The sequence below is a fragment of the Acyrthosiphon pisum genome, chromosome A1, assembly GCF_005508785.2.
Source record: "Acyrthosiphon pisum isolate AL4f chromosome A1, pea_aphid_22Mar2018_4r6ur, whole genome shotgun sequence".
Taxonomy (NCBI): domain Eukaryota; kingdom Metazoa; phylum Arthropoda; class Insecta; order Hemiptera; family Aphididae; genus Acyrthosiphon; species Acyrthosiphon pisum.
In genome coordinates this window covers 147556342-147572186 of record NC_042494.1, presented here as the reverse complement: position 1 = coordinate 147572186, position 15845 = coordinate 147556342, and the positions used below count along the sequence as shown (strand labels likewise).

At 28.6% G+C, this 15845-nt stretch overlaps 1 protein-coding gene across 1 annotated transcript in view; it reads right to left on the bottom strand.

Annotated features, from left to right (window-relative positions):
• LOC100166286 (fatty acyl-CoA reductase wat) overlaps positions 1-15845 on the bottom strand; it is a 111651-nt gene that overhangs the window by 58124 nt on the left and 37682 nt on the right. The window lies entirely within an intron of this gene.

Genomic DNA, 15845 nt, shown 5'->3' with positions numbered 1-15845 from the left:
AGTGAAAGCAAAGCTAACAAGATTAAATATTGGGATCAAAATTGGTGGAGAAATCGTTTCAATGATACGATTTGCTGATGACATTGTGGTAATAGCAGAGAGTGAAGGTGATATACAGCGTGTAGTTGAAGAAATGGATGAAATGCTCAGAACATCAGAAATGAAAATAAATAGTACAAAAACGAATATCTTAGTCTGTGCCAGAGACCCGAAAGTAAAAGCTGATGTATACATTGGTAATAAAAACTGGAACAGGTAGAAGAAATGGTATACCTAGGGAGTAAAATCACATTTGATGGCAAGAGTGTCCACGAGATTAAACAACGCATAGCATTAGCAAAAATTGCCTTTAGTAAAAAACATAAGTTGCTCACTTCAAAAAAGATACATCTTAATATCAAGAAGAGACTTATAAAAACATATGTATGGAGTGTGCAACATATGGATGTGAAACTTGGGTAATAAATGATACCGAAAGAAAAAATTAGAAGCGTTCGAAATGTGGCGCTGGAGGCGTATGGAAAGGATAAGTTGGATAGAGCGGAAAACGAATGAAGAAGTACTTAGAACAGTGGGAGAAAAACGTACACTCATAGATGCGATTAGAGGAAGACGCTGGAAAATGGTTGGACATTTCCTGAGACACCCGAAAGAATTGCATAATATAATATTGGAGGGTATGATAGAAGGAAAAAAAACTGCAGGACAACCACGGAACTCGTATGTAGGACAAATTAAAATCGATGCAAAAGTCAAAACCTTCAAAGAACTCAAAGAAAAGGCGAGGAATCGGTTAGAATAGAGAATTGGAGTTGTAAACCAATCTTTCGGGTTTAAAAAAAAAAGATGGTATGGCCATAGTATTGCGCAGTGGCTCACACTAGAGGGTTCAAGGGTAGCAGCTGTTACCTCTGATTTTTTTTGGTGAGTGGGTGAGTGTAGGGGTGGGCGTCCCGAAGCCCCAAAATATCCACAACGTAACAAATTGACTATGTATAAAAATATTAAAAATAAATTATTAAATAATATAGGCATAGAGGCTATATAGCCATTAGACTAAAAGCCAATAAGAGGTAAGTATAGGTAACTGACTAAATACTAATGAGTATTTTATCATCCATAACACACAGAATAGATTCGCATGTTTTCAAGCCATCAGAAATAAAATACAATAAAACAAGAATACAATAAAATCGGTATTCGCGGGTATTATAAAAAAATAATAATGCATTTAACTAGAATATCTTCACCCCAACATTTTTAAAAAATTGGAGAAAAAAATTTATTTTGAGAGCATTGAAAAAAATTTTGATTTCTATAAAATTGATAATCTACAAGCTGAAGCTTAGTGTATACTATAGATACAGGTATGCAGTCCCGGCTATGAAATTTCCTAAATTGGATTTATAATTAATTTACAATAATAATTTTATATTTCGAATATCTATAGGACAACGATGGCATATTATGCCAGACACAATAAACGTACAATTGGCATTCACGCAGTTCGCACAGCTACGTTATTAGTTTTCACAAAAGTTATCACAATTTACTGTGTTATAGTGTTGTGAGTAATTGTTTTTCATTATTATTTATTATAGTGGCATAGTGCACAAATACACAATTATTATATTTTTAATTTCCTACAAAATGTCGAATTAAAATTTCAAATATTTCCGTTGATTTGGTGTGTTCATGTGGTAAAAAAAGTTGAACTTAAATGAAACAAGGTTATACAATTCTAACTAAGAGGGTGTAGAGGTGAAGACTCCGCGGGTCTGTTTTTGAAAGTGACTTGGTGGGTGGGTGGTATTTTTCCATTCATTATGCTACCCTTGTTTATTTTTTAGTGTGCGCCACTTGTATTGCGTTTATAAACTATTGCCAATTTTATTAGATTTTAAAGCAATGAAAACAAAAAATAATGATTTTTATGCCAAATAAATGAAAGACGCGGACAACACTGTCTGCTAATATTAAAATATAAAATGTCTAATGAAATCACCAGAACAAGAATATATAGGTTTTCGTTTATTTTATAACCGATCATTTGCATTTCTGAAGAACATATGTAAATAACATATTATTGTAAATCAAATTTATTGTGAATATACAACCACCACGGAATGATATTTGAGTGAGATGAATTGTGGTGTATCTACAATGGTGCATCACATTTAAGTATAACAATTAATATTGTAAGTTGGCACAGATGTACCTACTACCTATATATAAAAATAAACATTACTAGATATAGGTATGTATACATATTATGTATATATATATTATATTATTATAATCAAGATTCCACACAAAATCGGTTTCTCACGAAAATCTATAGGTACGACCACGTACCTTCGGCTAAGCTACACACTTATACATTGTATTTTAATTATTCTTAAAAATAAAATTACAGTTTTTAATGTTAAACAAAATACGAGCGATGGAGCAGGATGTCAGCCACGCTATTTGTTTTCTCTCTCTGGCTCAGATGCAACATAATATTATTATAGAAAAATAGGCATTCAGGAAAAATATTTTTTCTTTTGTTTTTGATAATAACCTATTACAAAAATTATAGAAAACAATGTTTTCGAGGGTATGACATATCGATCTGTCAAAATATTGTACCAAAACAATGTAATATCCATTTAAATGTATAAAAAATCGAATACTATGTCAAATAACAATCAATTATAAAACCTAAGTGTGGAACCTCAAAAATATTATCCTCTAAAATATTTGTAATAGGTGATTTTACTCCAAGACTATTCAATGGGCAGTTCCCAATCAGCTATTTATTTTTTTTTTATTGATATTATTTCAGCACGTCTATACTCCATGGATAAGTATATATTATAATATATGAGTAAAGGTACTGCAGTAGGTACTTATGATAATATGAATATATACGATATGTAATAAATATAATATATCGATAAAAATCGTATTTTTCATATTTATCAATTTTTATTTATTGGCCCACCGCTTTAAGAAATCTTGGATTCGCCACTGACTACGCGTAGTATAACTTATCATTCGGTAACGGTCAGGGAGGTCAATGGCCAGTCCTATAGAGAGCCTTAATATAAGTACATGCAATATAAAGCTATCTGTCTGTATATTAATGATGCTCTCTATCCTGTCCATTCTATACATTTAATACATTATGTTATCATCTATATTGCTAACACCATTGTACCGTACAAATTCGGCGTATGTCGTCGATGTTCACAGCTGCACAAGTGGCACAACAGGTGCCCGCGACGTCTGTTTGGGATATTGGAGGCACGTGGTCATCAGAACTGGCAGGCGTCCGGTTCGTCGTACACTCACATAGCACAGTGGGCATAGACAACAGTATACCCGTCAAGATATTAGATATGGAAATCGGCACGAAATCAAACGGTTTCCTCAACAAGGGTTGGTTGGCCAAGGCCAACGCGCATTACGGACCTCTAGGTCCGGTCTCGTTTTCCGTCATTAACAATGCGGATAAGAACGTCGCCATGTTTATCGGTAACTTGCGTTTAGGATTTTTTTTTAGTTTAAAACAAATTAAATAATTACCTAATTTATTTTTAAAACAAATCTAAAGCAATTTACCATAGGCAGTACAATACCTACCATCAAATGAGTACCTACCTATAGGTACGTTAATATAATATGGACTTTCTGAAGTGATTTTTTCAGCATACTCACCCCCTTCCCATTTTCCCTTTAGTAGTAGTCCATTTATTCATATGAGAACCCCCTTTTCTACTGCAAATTATCATCTGCGGATGATTTTTTTGAAAATTCTGATGTGTCTAAATTAAAATTCCAATGAGTAGTTTCTCAGTTATTAAAATGTTTATACTAAGGATAATAATCCTTAAAAATGGTTTTATAAAAATATTAATTATATTAATATCTAATACTAAATGTAGTATATTTTATTATATGCACTTATTACATTTGATTATTTTTACAAATTATTGATAGTGCAAATAGATCAATATTAATTAGGTATTAACTTTTTAAAATCGTCTAAACTCCCATATCTACTTAACCCATTACCATAGATATTTTATCCTTAGTTTACACAAACCAATGTAACTCAAAAACTACTCACTCGAATTTTTATTTGGATAGGTACATAAAAATTCTAAAATAAAATATATCTGCTTAATAATTATAGTTAGGGGCTACCTTTTTGAAGAACAGAAGTTTGTATTAGAAATTATCTCCTCAAAACTACTACAAAAAATCTCAAGAATTCAAAAATATGGTCTTCAAGTATATTTAAAATTCCAAAAATCAGAACTTGAGTATATGCATAAATTAAGCATAAGAATAGGGTGAGCACTGAGCATGCTTAAAAAATCACAACTGCGGGCTTACCAACTAAATTTTTGATTTAGCCCCCAAGGGCCAAAACTTTATTATAATATTTAGATACATTCCTATATAGGTGCCTATGTATAGATATTTTAGGACTTGCCAAATTTTAAGAATAGTGTAGGTACTATATATTTATATTAGGTTTATATACTTTAACATATTAATCTAAAGATAACAATTGGTCCATTAAGCCCGATACACAAAATACAGTTTTAATTTTGGTGATGGCTAGCAAGAAAATAAAACCAAGGACAGCGAACAGGTTACGGTTTGCCTAACAAGATATGCAAATAATGATTTTCTGAGACCATATTATAGACAAGGACACTAAAAATAATAGAGATTTTAGCAATGTGAGAATAGGTACGTCACGTACGTAATAAATGTGGTCAAGAATAAAACCGGATCCCATAAATAATTTTGTTGGCTTCAAAATCGAAATTGTTCATTTTAAAACACGTATCTATAAGTTTTGCTTATTAATTATAAATTGAAAATAAAAAAATATATATGTATATATATTTTAATTTTATAATTGTACATTTAATTTATTATATTTTTTTTTATTGTTATTAAAAAAGTAACCTCAATAACCACCAATATGAATACGAAATATAGTTTTGAATATATCATTATAAGTACTAAATCACGTACACGGAAATAGGGTAGATTTTGTATATTTTAGAGGAATGATCAAACAGGAACAATCAATAATATACAACAACAACGAGTTTTAATTTTTTTAGGATTTGTAAACTCTCAAAACAAGAAAGACGTTATTACTGGTATGTGGTCTATGGGAAGAAACTGTAAAAATAATTTGGACACTCATCAGTCCGTGTTTAACATACCGGATGTTCTGTATAAAGATAGCAGTGAACAAGGTGATTAAAAACTGCATTATTATGTTATTTTGTTAGTTCCTGTGACATTATATTACTTTACAAGTGTCAGTTTTTATAAATACAATCTTAACTACTTTTCATTTTAATAATTATACTTTTACCGGAAATGTAAAACGTGAAATATTAAATAAGCCCCTAGTTGTATATTTTGTAATATTTGTATATAGTAATATATATTGTGATATAAGTAATCATTATTAATTATTATAAAAACATTTTATTTTATTTTATTAATTAACAATATGACATTAGCGAGTAGGTACTGTAAATAGCATTAGTTTCCTTGTCAAAAATATAATATTTATCAGATATATCACAAATACTTACTGTGCCAAAAAAAAAAAAATAATCAAATCAATTTAATTTGAAATTCATGTAAAAAAAAATGTTTTGAAAAATTCATGTTTTATTTTAATAAAATAATTAACATAGTATTTCTATGTTAATTGTTAATTAGTAATTACTATTTTTTAATCTACTATAGTGGTTTTATTGTTGAAGAAATATATAATGTTATGTAAATAATGGTACCTATCTAATATCTAAATATAGTTTACGTCATAATTAGAGTTGGGATGTTGATGAATTTTACATTTTTTTCCTTCGATTCTATACAATGCTATCCTAGCTAAAAATTTGTTTCATGCTCCCTTGACGCAGAATATTCTAATTTTATTTTGCATTTTTTTGGCATTTTTAGCTATAAATGCATTTTTCAACATTTTAAAGTCATTTTTTCATCTTTTAGGACATTTTTTGTACTTTTTGTACAATATGGGGCATTTTTCTCAAATTATAGATTTTAGGGCAAATATTACACCCAAGTTTGGAAACGTTTGGACAAGTAGTAATAGATAATTTTAATATTATTATTGTGTGGTTTTCGTTGTGATTACATTTATCGTGTTCCGATAAGATTTACTCTTTGAGTGTTATATATTGATGAAACAAGTGCTCTTTCAGACATACGCGGATCATACGCGCTTATCGAGTATTATATTTATAAATTGTATGGAATAAATCCGATAAACAAGATTAAATTGACATAGACATTAGACCTATTGATTGACGTGCTTATATAATCGCAGTAATAGGAACTTTTGTCAGTAGTGATTTTGCATTCACGGTCACCGTTTAAACGATATTTTTCAAATTTTATATTTTAACGATTTTAAACATGTCGAAAGCAAAATCGTTTGTTAGTAGCCGCTTACATAGTTATGTAAGTGAAAACGGGAACGATATTTTTTGCAATTCAATGCAATATGAATATTATTATTACATCAACATCCTAACTCTATTAATGAGAATATTTTAAATATATTTTTTTTTCATTTATATTTTACTTTTTAATTTATTTTTTATATTAAAATTTATTTATAAATTATTTAAATGCTTAATATATTTATAATTCATATTTTAAATTACTATTATCCATATCTCTAATAAAAATTATTATTTATTAATACGTTTTTTCACTTACTTAATTAGTTTTTTAGATAATTTTTAAGGTCATCTTTTGAAGTTCTTAGGGCATTTTCACATTTTTTTTTAGGGCATTTTTGTGTGTTTTTTGGGTCATCAACATTCCTAACTCTAGTCATAATATATATATAAATAAATATATTAAATAAACTATATTACCGTTATCACCATACGCATATCACCTTGTTATCTATTGTTAAAACATTAAAATATTAATTAAAAAATGATAGTTGCTTATTATATTTTATGCATCTGTCCAAAATACAAAGTTTTTTCACTTTATTTTATATATTAAAATTTAATATTTACAATAGGTACGCATATTATGTGTATTTATAATGTGATATGACTAATTGATATATATATATATATGAACAAAGAACAGCCACCCAAAGGAGGAGGTGGATACTTTATAATTGTACTACCCTACCTACCTAGTAGTATAATTTATATATTTTTAATTTTTTTTTCGGGATGGTGGATTGATTAAGATTCAAATTATAGCATATTAAATATATATTTTGAAACCTACATTACCTATGTAATTAAAATGATGTACCAAAACTTAGTGTCCATACAAAGAGTAGATTGTTTCAATAAAAAATACGAAGTAAGAAGTGTATAACTTTTATAAATGAGGCGGATAAATTTGTTTCTAAAAGTTTTAATTTGTTTATATTACTTTTGAAACTTAATTCATATTAGAACTAATTGCGTTTTTTACCACATTACAAAAAATAGTGTAGTCATAGTTATTAGATTCAATGAGTATATGTATTATACTGCAGGTACATGAATTTGTTCAGATAAGTTATTTTTGGTTTGGTATATATTTGGTAAAATGGTCAGCCTTGACGGTCGGTTTCCGTTCAGAGATGTTATTCGAACACGATAATTTATCATTTAATTCAATTTTAACACATCCATTTACAAATAACAGTGACCTAGGTACTTGGAGCGATAGGCATAGGTACACTCGACACCTAATATACAGCAGAACGACTGATTTTTCATGATTATTAATTTCTCTTTTACTTATTTTTTAATAATTAGGATGATCTTAAACATCGATGTATAAAAAAAAAAATTTTTGAAAAGAAATTATCAAATAAAAAAAAAACACTGCCATCAAAGTCCGTATGCTCATTTTTGGATTGTTTTCTTTTAAGATTGTACTACATGCCAACTTCACGTTTACCCACGGAAAATTGAAACTGAAAAACTATTTTAAACAGTTGTTTTATTAGAGCATGTGTTTTCTAGATTATTATTATATTTATAATAATGGAGATAACAAGATAACATGTTAAGCAATTTATATCCAAAGTAAAAAATGTAAGTAATTACTAATTAGTTATTATTGTCAATACCTAATATAAAAATAAAATAACAAATTACAAATGAATCAAGGAAATACTAGCCCCGATGAAACAAATGTTTAGTAAAACAATTTTGTACCTTCGTCTCATGGTCATAACAAATCAATTAAAGTTTTATCTACTTAAAATATCAATATTGAAGGTAGATTTTTGGAGATACAACAAGTATTTGAACTTGTTACGTATGTAATAACATATTTTTACTCATCCTTAAACATAACAGACATTAAACACAAAAACTGATTGATTATAACAGCTTCATGAATACGTAAGATATTTTATATTTGTGTTAATACGAGTACCTAAGTATACATATATATTATTTTTATTAGTAATATAGGCTTCGACTGTTAAGGTCATTAGCCTACAAGTTTTACATTGGTTTTAATTGTGCATATTGTTTTACATAATATATGTATTATGTATATATATATATAATTAGATTTTAATATAAGATTTTAAGATTATATTGTTATAATTTACATATTTATATTTGAAATTAATAATTATTATTTACAATAGGTCATAAATAAATATATGCACGCTCGCGCGCGCGTGTGTGTGTGTGTGTGTGTGTGTGTGTGTGTGTGTGTGTGTGTGTGTGTGTGTGTGTGTGTGTGTGTGTGTGTGTGTGTGTGTGTGTGTGTGTGTGTGTGTGTGTGTGTGTGTGTGTGTGTAAATTTGGTACAGAGATAGATTAGACCTCTAGGAAGAAGATAGGCTAATTTAAAAAGGGTAAATTAGAGGTCCGACCCGGGGAGGTGCTCAAACAGGGATTTTTAGATTTATGACGGAAATGTTTCTTTGTAAATGGTTGCTATTGATATTTGATTTTAATAATAATAATTATTATTAAAGCGATACGCCTGTTGGCGCAGTGTTACTTCTATGTATTTAAATACAGAATATCTCAAGTTCGAACCATGGTTTCGGTGGACCAATATTGTTTGCATTCTTTTTACATTCTTTTTTTCTTTTTTTTCCGTTTTTATTTGTCTGCTATATCTACACATACGAATGTTTGGTTATTTTATATTCATCGGATTTCAGTACGGTTTGGTTTGGATTTTGATTGTATTAATCCGCCGTAGGTTGAATTAAGTAAAACGACAAACTTGATATAACTTTTATACTTCAGAGTTAAATTATACACTAACGTACAAACCACATGGGGTCTGCGATCTACCGCAGGTAGATTGACTACCTGATAATATACTGCTGCGAATCTCACGGACAACGCTGGTCGGGATGGCTATTCATTAAAATATAATATAATTTACACTTAAAAAGACATTGCTTCCACAGCGTGTTACACACCCAAAAGGAGTTGAACAATCAGAACAACATTTTTTTTCCGGCCAACGCCGGGTAATTCAGCTAGTTTTGAATAAAAACAAAAACGATTTTAGTTATCTCGTTTCCATTGTAAAAATATTGATCGTAGAAATTAAACCATTTCATTATTGCTTGCATTGTATGTATATATATACATTATACATATTATACAAAAACATTTTGGAGAAATCAAGATTCCTTTTGAGTTGTAACGCAGGCCTGAATAGATTATTGGGTAGCTATGCTGTGGTAAATTTATATTTTTTAATTTCAGCGTATAAGATATTATAATATTATGCTACATTTTTAGCAACAATTTGTTCAACCTATACCGAAATAATAAAACACCAACAACATGAATATTATATAATTTTATAAGATAAATTAGGTGTAAGCTTACTATCCTTATAGAAATAGACATTGATCCATCCATCTCCCTCATTATGAATTTTTTTTTCATATGCTTTATTGTTGAATTGAAATTTAAAATGAGTCATGACAGTGACTTACTCAATGACAAAGTACACACGAACCGTAGAACAGCAGAGCGAGTTTTTTTATTTATTGAATTAACGTTATCTGTAAAGTAAACTAATAAAATCATCTCCTATAATGCGTTTATTTATCTCTGTAATTAAATCACGGTTATGAATAACGTTCTATAAAAAAAATTCAAATACCTACTCCATAATGAAACATTTTTTAAAACGGGCATATCGTAAAAATAACAGTGAAACATGTATTTACATCATAAAAAAAAAAAAAAAAACATTATAACAATCTTAATAAGTATCTTCAAGCCAAAACGTAATATAATTATTCTTAAAATCAAATTCTAAAAATGATTCTTTTAACTTTTTCCACACGGTTTTCGTTGTTATTTTTCGAGATTTGCTAAACTATATAAGTAGGTACCGAGTACAGAAAAAATCACGAAATTGCTCAATCGATGGATATATATTATTATGTCTGTACTTAAAATTTTTGGAATGCATAGGTATTGCGATGCAAATTATTATTCCTTCTATCCAAAAAAAGTTTCCGTATAAATAAATCATCCCTGACCAAGAAAGTGTACGATAATACCTTCAAATAATTTAACATTTTAATATTTAAAATAAAATAGGTGTTACTATATAGACGCACCTATGAAAAATAAGTGACCTCCAAGCAATATGTATTGGTTCATTATGAGATTATTACTTAGTGAATTATTAAAATTATCCATTGTTTTTGTTGTTCTATATCTTGTGGGAAAATACAATATTAAATCTTGATAATATAACGGAGATTTATCACAATGCAAATATGTACCTTCTACATACATTTGTTTATCTTCTAGTTTCAAATAATACGCATATTATTACACGTCTTATTAGATTTTGAAATTGGATTCTCATGACTGGTGTTCATTGTAATAAAGACGAAGGTGAATAATTTGAAATATCTCACTCATAAAAAATAATTAAATTAAATAATTATTCAATTTTAATGACTTTCCATTTTGTTTTTATGCAATAAGAAAACATATAGCTATGTACCTAGGTATAGATGGTGTATAGTGTATACTGTATTTTACTCATATAATGTAGGTTATGTAATTTCGTTACGAAATTTAGAATTTTTCAAAATGTTTCAAACATATTCGTTTCGTTTAACTATTTTTAGAGCTCAGGGTTTATCGTTATTTATATTAGTTACTATCAGTGGCGTAGTTACGGGGGGGGCAAAGGGGGTACTTGCCCCCCCAACCTCCTTTGAAAATTAACTCTTAATACAAAATTCAGTAATTTAAAAAAAAAATGCATATTGAAAAGAAGTGATTATAAATACTGATTGATAATATTGTTGATGATTTGATAATTATATTGAAACCAGCATGGTTACGAGTTTACGACCAAACCGTAATATCTAACAGTGATAGCAAGAACATCCGCGTTTATTTGCTTATCAAAATAAATTAAATAATGTTATCATAGTTTTTAAATTCATATAATTTTATAATATTGCTATTACCTGGTACCTCCGTACAAAAAATATTTGTTTTTTTTAAATAAATACATTAAAATGAATGAGATTACCTGTCATTGTAAAGAATTTGAGACGTGTGATCCATCTCAAAACATTAGAGATATTATTCATAATGAACATGTATTTAAACGATAAAGCTTGGAATACATTTTTAAAAAATGCTAAAAATGTTGGTGATTTGTTGGATTTCACCATGGAAGATTTCTCTACAACGCAAAAGAAAAGTTGCTTCTACAATTGACGAAAGACATTATACTCAGCATGTAGACATTTAGGGTTATGATAATCTAAAAATTAATATGTACTTTCTGATCGAATGATGCAAGAACTAGATTCAAGATTTCCTGAGAGTTTAACTGACTTTGCATTTCTTGAACACAAAAATATGTTTACATTAGATTCTGAAAAACGCATTTTAGATTTAGCTAAAAGTATTCTAATTTAGACAGTGATAGATTGCTGTCACAATATAAACTAAATCGTAATTGTGTCAAAAATACACAAACAATTCTTGAAGTTCTGAATAATATTAACCCGAATTATAAAGATTTAATTGAGATATATAAAATTTGTTTATGCTTGCCTGTGACAACAACTTCCGTGGAGAGAAGCTTTTCTAAATTAACCTTGGTAACACAAACACATTAATTCTAACATGTCTTGTATAATAATAAATTTAGTAGCACATTTTTTTTTTTTAAATTTAGGTAAAAAGTATATTAAGAACAACAATGACACAGGAAAGACTTGAGTCGTTGATTTTAGTATCCATTGAAAAAGAAATTTTAGAAAAACTTGAAATCCAAGACTTCGTAGACAAGTTTGCTGAAAAAGATAGGGGCATGAAATTATAAGTGTTATAATGTAAATAATGTAATTATTAATTACCTATAAACTATATATTATATTATGTATTTGACTTAATATAATCCTTGATTATTATGAACAATTTTGAAATATTTCCCCCCCCCCCAAGTTAAATTCCTAGCTACGACACTGGTTACTATAAAACAGTCAAACATGGGAATAAAATATAATGATCGCTAAAAACCACTGCTTAACAATTGTGTGTAGATTTTATATTTTTATTGTCCTATAAATAGTGTTCAAACTGTTGAGACAGTTAAAATATAATTAGATACGACCAATACATTTTCAGAAATTTACTGTCTATAGCCTATTATTATAGGTATTTAGGTATATAAGGTTTTACCTAGGCAACTATTTCAAATTAAAAAAATTAGTTTTTAATTAAAATTGATAAAATTTTTGTTTCGCTACAATAAATAAAAATAAAATTCTAATTAATTAGGTACTACAATTTTAATGGTTTTAACTGTTTAAAGTGATTGACAAACAATTTAATTTATTTTTCATTTAAAACGTATACTATTAATAAATACAATTTTATAGATAAACCCTGCAAGCTACTACTAATATGTTTCCTCTACAAAGAAAATCTATGTATCATAAATATGTTTTTGTCGATGTCATGGTTACTAACAAAAAAGTAACCATGACAACGAAAATCTTACAAAAAATCTGTCAGAGACTTTTTATCGTGTATCCAGACCAAAAAAAAAATTCATTATGTTAAGAATATGTATCATATTATGAAAATGTCGGATATTACAGTTATATGTCAATTAATTTAATAACACATAAAAATACTTTTATTAAATATAAAATATATTCACGCTAAATTATTTATACGAATAACAGTTGTCAGTTATGCTTAAAATTCATAGATCGACATATTTGGTTTTAACTTTAAAATACTCAGACATTAAAATTATTCATGAATTTGCAGTGTTAAAATGTTCATCGAAAAGTGAATTTGTTCACGCCCTATATATGCAAAAATATTAACATAGTCACGTTCACTTTCCTTAAAAATACCTATACAGATATTTAAAAACTTTTTTTTGTAACTAATTATTTATATATCTAAGTTTTACGCTCATTACATACAGGTACGATACGATACATATACGGTATATACTTACCTACGACCTACCAAATCATAATTTACTATCATATAATTTTTCCCATATTTTTGAAACTCAATACAACTATAATATGTAAAAAAGAGCTGATAAAATGTATTATTACTTTAAATTATTTTAAGTTCGACGATTTTAGAGACCACGCATATAGTCTTTCGTGATTTTTTTAAGTTTATTCAATTCAAATATGTAAGAAACTAATAACCTTAAATGTCGTTTTTGTTATTTTATTCGCTTAAACATTCCTTTAAATACGAAATGCAGTGACAAATGAAGATAATTGAATAGCACTTATATTATTAATTTATATTTAGGGAAAGTCAATGATGGCGAAAATTTGCACTCGCGTGTATGGTTGAAACTATTTTAGTAATTCCATTCGACTACTCGTATTATTTTTGATCTTTTGAGCAAACATTTAAAAATTCACTGAAAATGTAGTTATTTATGTTCAAGTTCATATTATCATTGATTAAAACGTGTGTTGTTTACGATTCCTCCATTAATACGAAGGTGAACTGAAAATTGGAACCATTAGCACAATTAACGCGTTTTTCTAGACTCGTGTCTTCTGTACTATTATGGCATGCACTTCAAAATATTTAATTATATCAACATATAATATTTAAATAACAAAAACATTTTTCTAAGAATGTTATTTTTTGATTTCTATTGATAATATTTTTAGTTTTTGGTATTGAAAGTGGTAATTTTAATACAAGATTGCTCTTAAAACAGTACCTATTTTATTCAGTAATATTTTTAAATACTACAGTAAACTGAACTTGGTCAGAATTGTTCTTGGAACGTAAAGATTTATCATTGCTTGCAAATTTAATTTATATAAAAACTATAATAATATACACTCGCGAGGTGCATACCAAGTAAAGAAAGACGAGAGTCCTTGAAACCAGGATTCTGATTCTCTTTGGACTTTTGAATGTAAAATCACAAAGATTAATTTTTATCAAAACGTGCACTACCCAGATAGCCACCACTAAACAGTAGGTTGTAACTATTGTAGCAACTTGTAGGTAACTATACTATCAAAGTATTAAGAGGACGTCAGCACACTATTTGTTTTCTCTCTCTGACCCACGTGCAACATAGACAAAACGCATTAACGCAGAATCATTTTTTTTATGTTTTTAAGTAATCTTAGAGTAAAATTACCCATTATAAAAAAGATAAAAAATAATATTTTTGAGGGAATGAATCGATTTTATATTTTATTGTTGTTTGACTTTGTATTGGATTTTCAAAATGAACAAAAAAATGTTGCACATTTCAATGACGTTTAAATTGTTTTGAGACAATATTTAGATAAATCGATATGACATTCCCTCAAAAGTATTATTATCTATCTTTTTTGTAATGGGTGATTTAACTCTAAGATTACTTAAAAACATAAAAAAAAGATTTCTGCGTAAATGCGTTTTGTCTATGTTGTGCGTGGGCCAGAGAGAAAAAACAAATAGTACGCTGACATCCTCTTGATATAGGAGTTCTTTGTAGGTATAGTCGTATAGACACTATTTTTACGACTATTGAGAAAAATGTAACACTTTCACTTTTAAAGATAATTGCGAGCGGTCTACAATTACTATACTGTCAGTACCTTTTTTGATTGTTGTGTTACGAATTGTTCAAAATAGTCATATTTTTTTTTTTTTTTTTTTTTATTAATTATCCCGCGGCAACCTAGGCCATTGGGAGGAGGGGTGGAACAGTAGGTTTTTGACGGTAGGGGTGTGTTACACGTGGGTGTATTTTGGCAGAATTTTTGAATGGGGCACCCGTAGGTATCTGCCATGCCCCGGAGTGGGGGATGGCGGCACTTGTTCTCCGGACACCGTGACTTGCCCGGAGAAAAATGCCACCCAGTGACCGGGGATCGAACCCGTGACTGCGAGCACCGCAGCCGACGCGTTGACCGCTCGGCCACCTCGTCCCCCAAATAGTCATATTATTATCAGGTGTTTCTCATAATTATTGCGATAATTTATAATATTATGCAATAACGTATAAATGGTATAATAATATAAATCAAAATTTATTTACATTAGCTTGAATCACAAATTGTGTACCTAATTAGGTAAATATACTCAATGTTAGCCAATGATGTATCTGAAACAGCATTAATTGTATATGCTACAAATCTACAAAAGTGAATATAAACTGTTTGAAAAAAGTTATTATGGAATTCGGGCTATTATTGTAGTATACCTAATATCATCTCATTATAATATAAAGTGCAACTTTTTAACTTCGTTTTTTTTTTTTTTTAAATCAAGTGTCTGTGACCTTAATTGTCTCAGCGT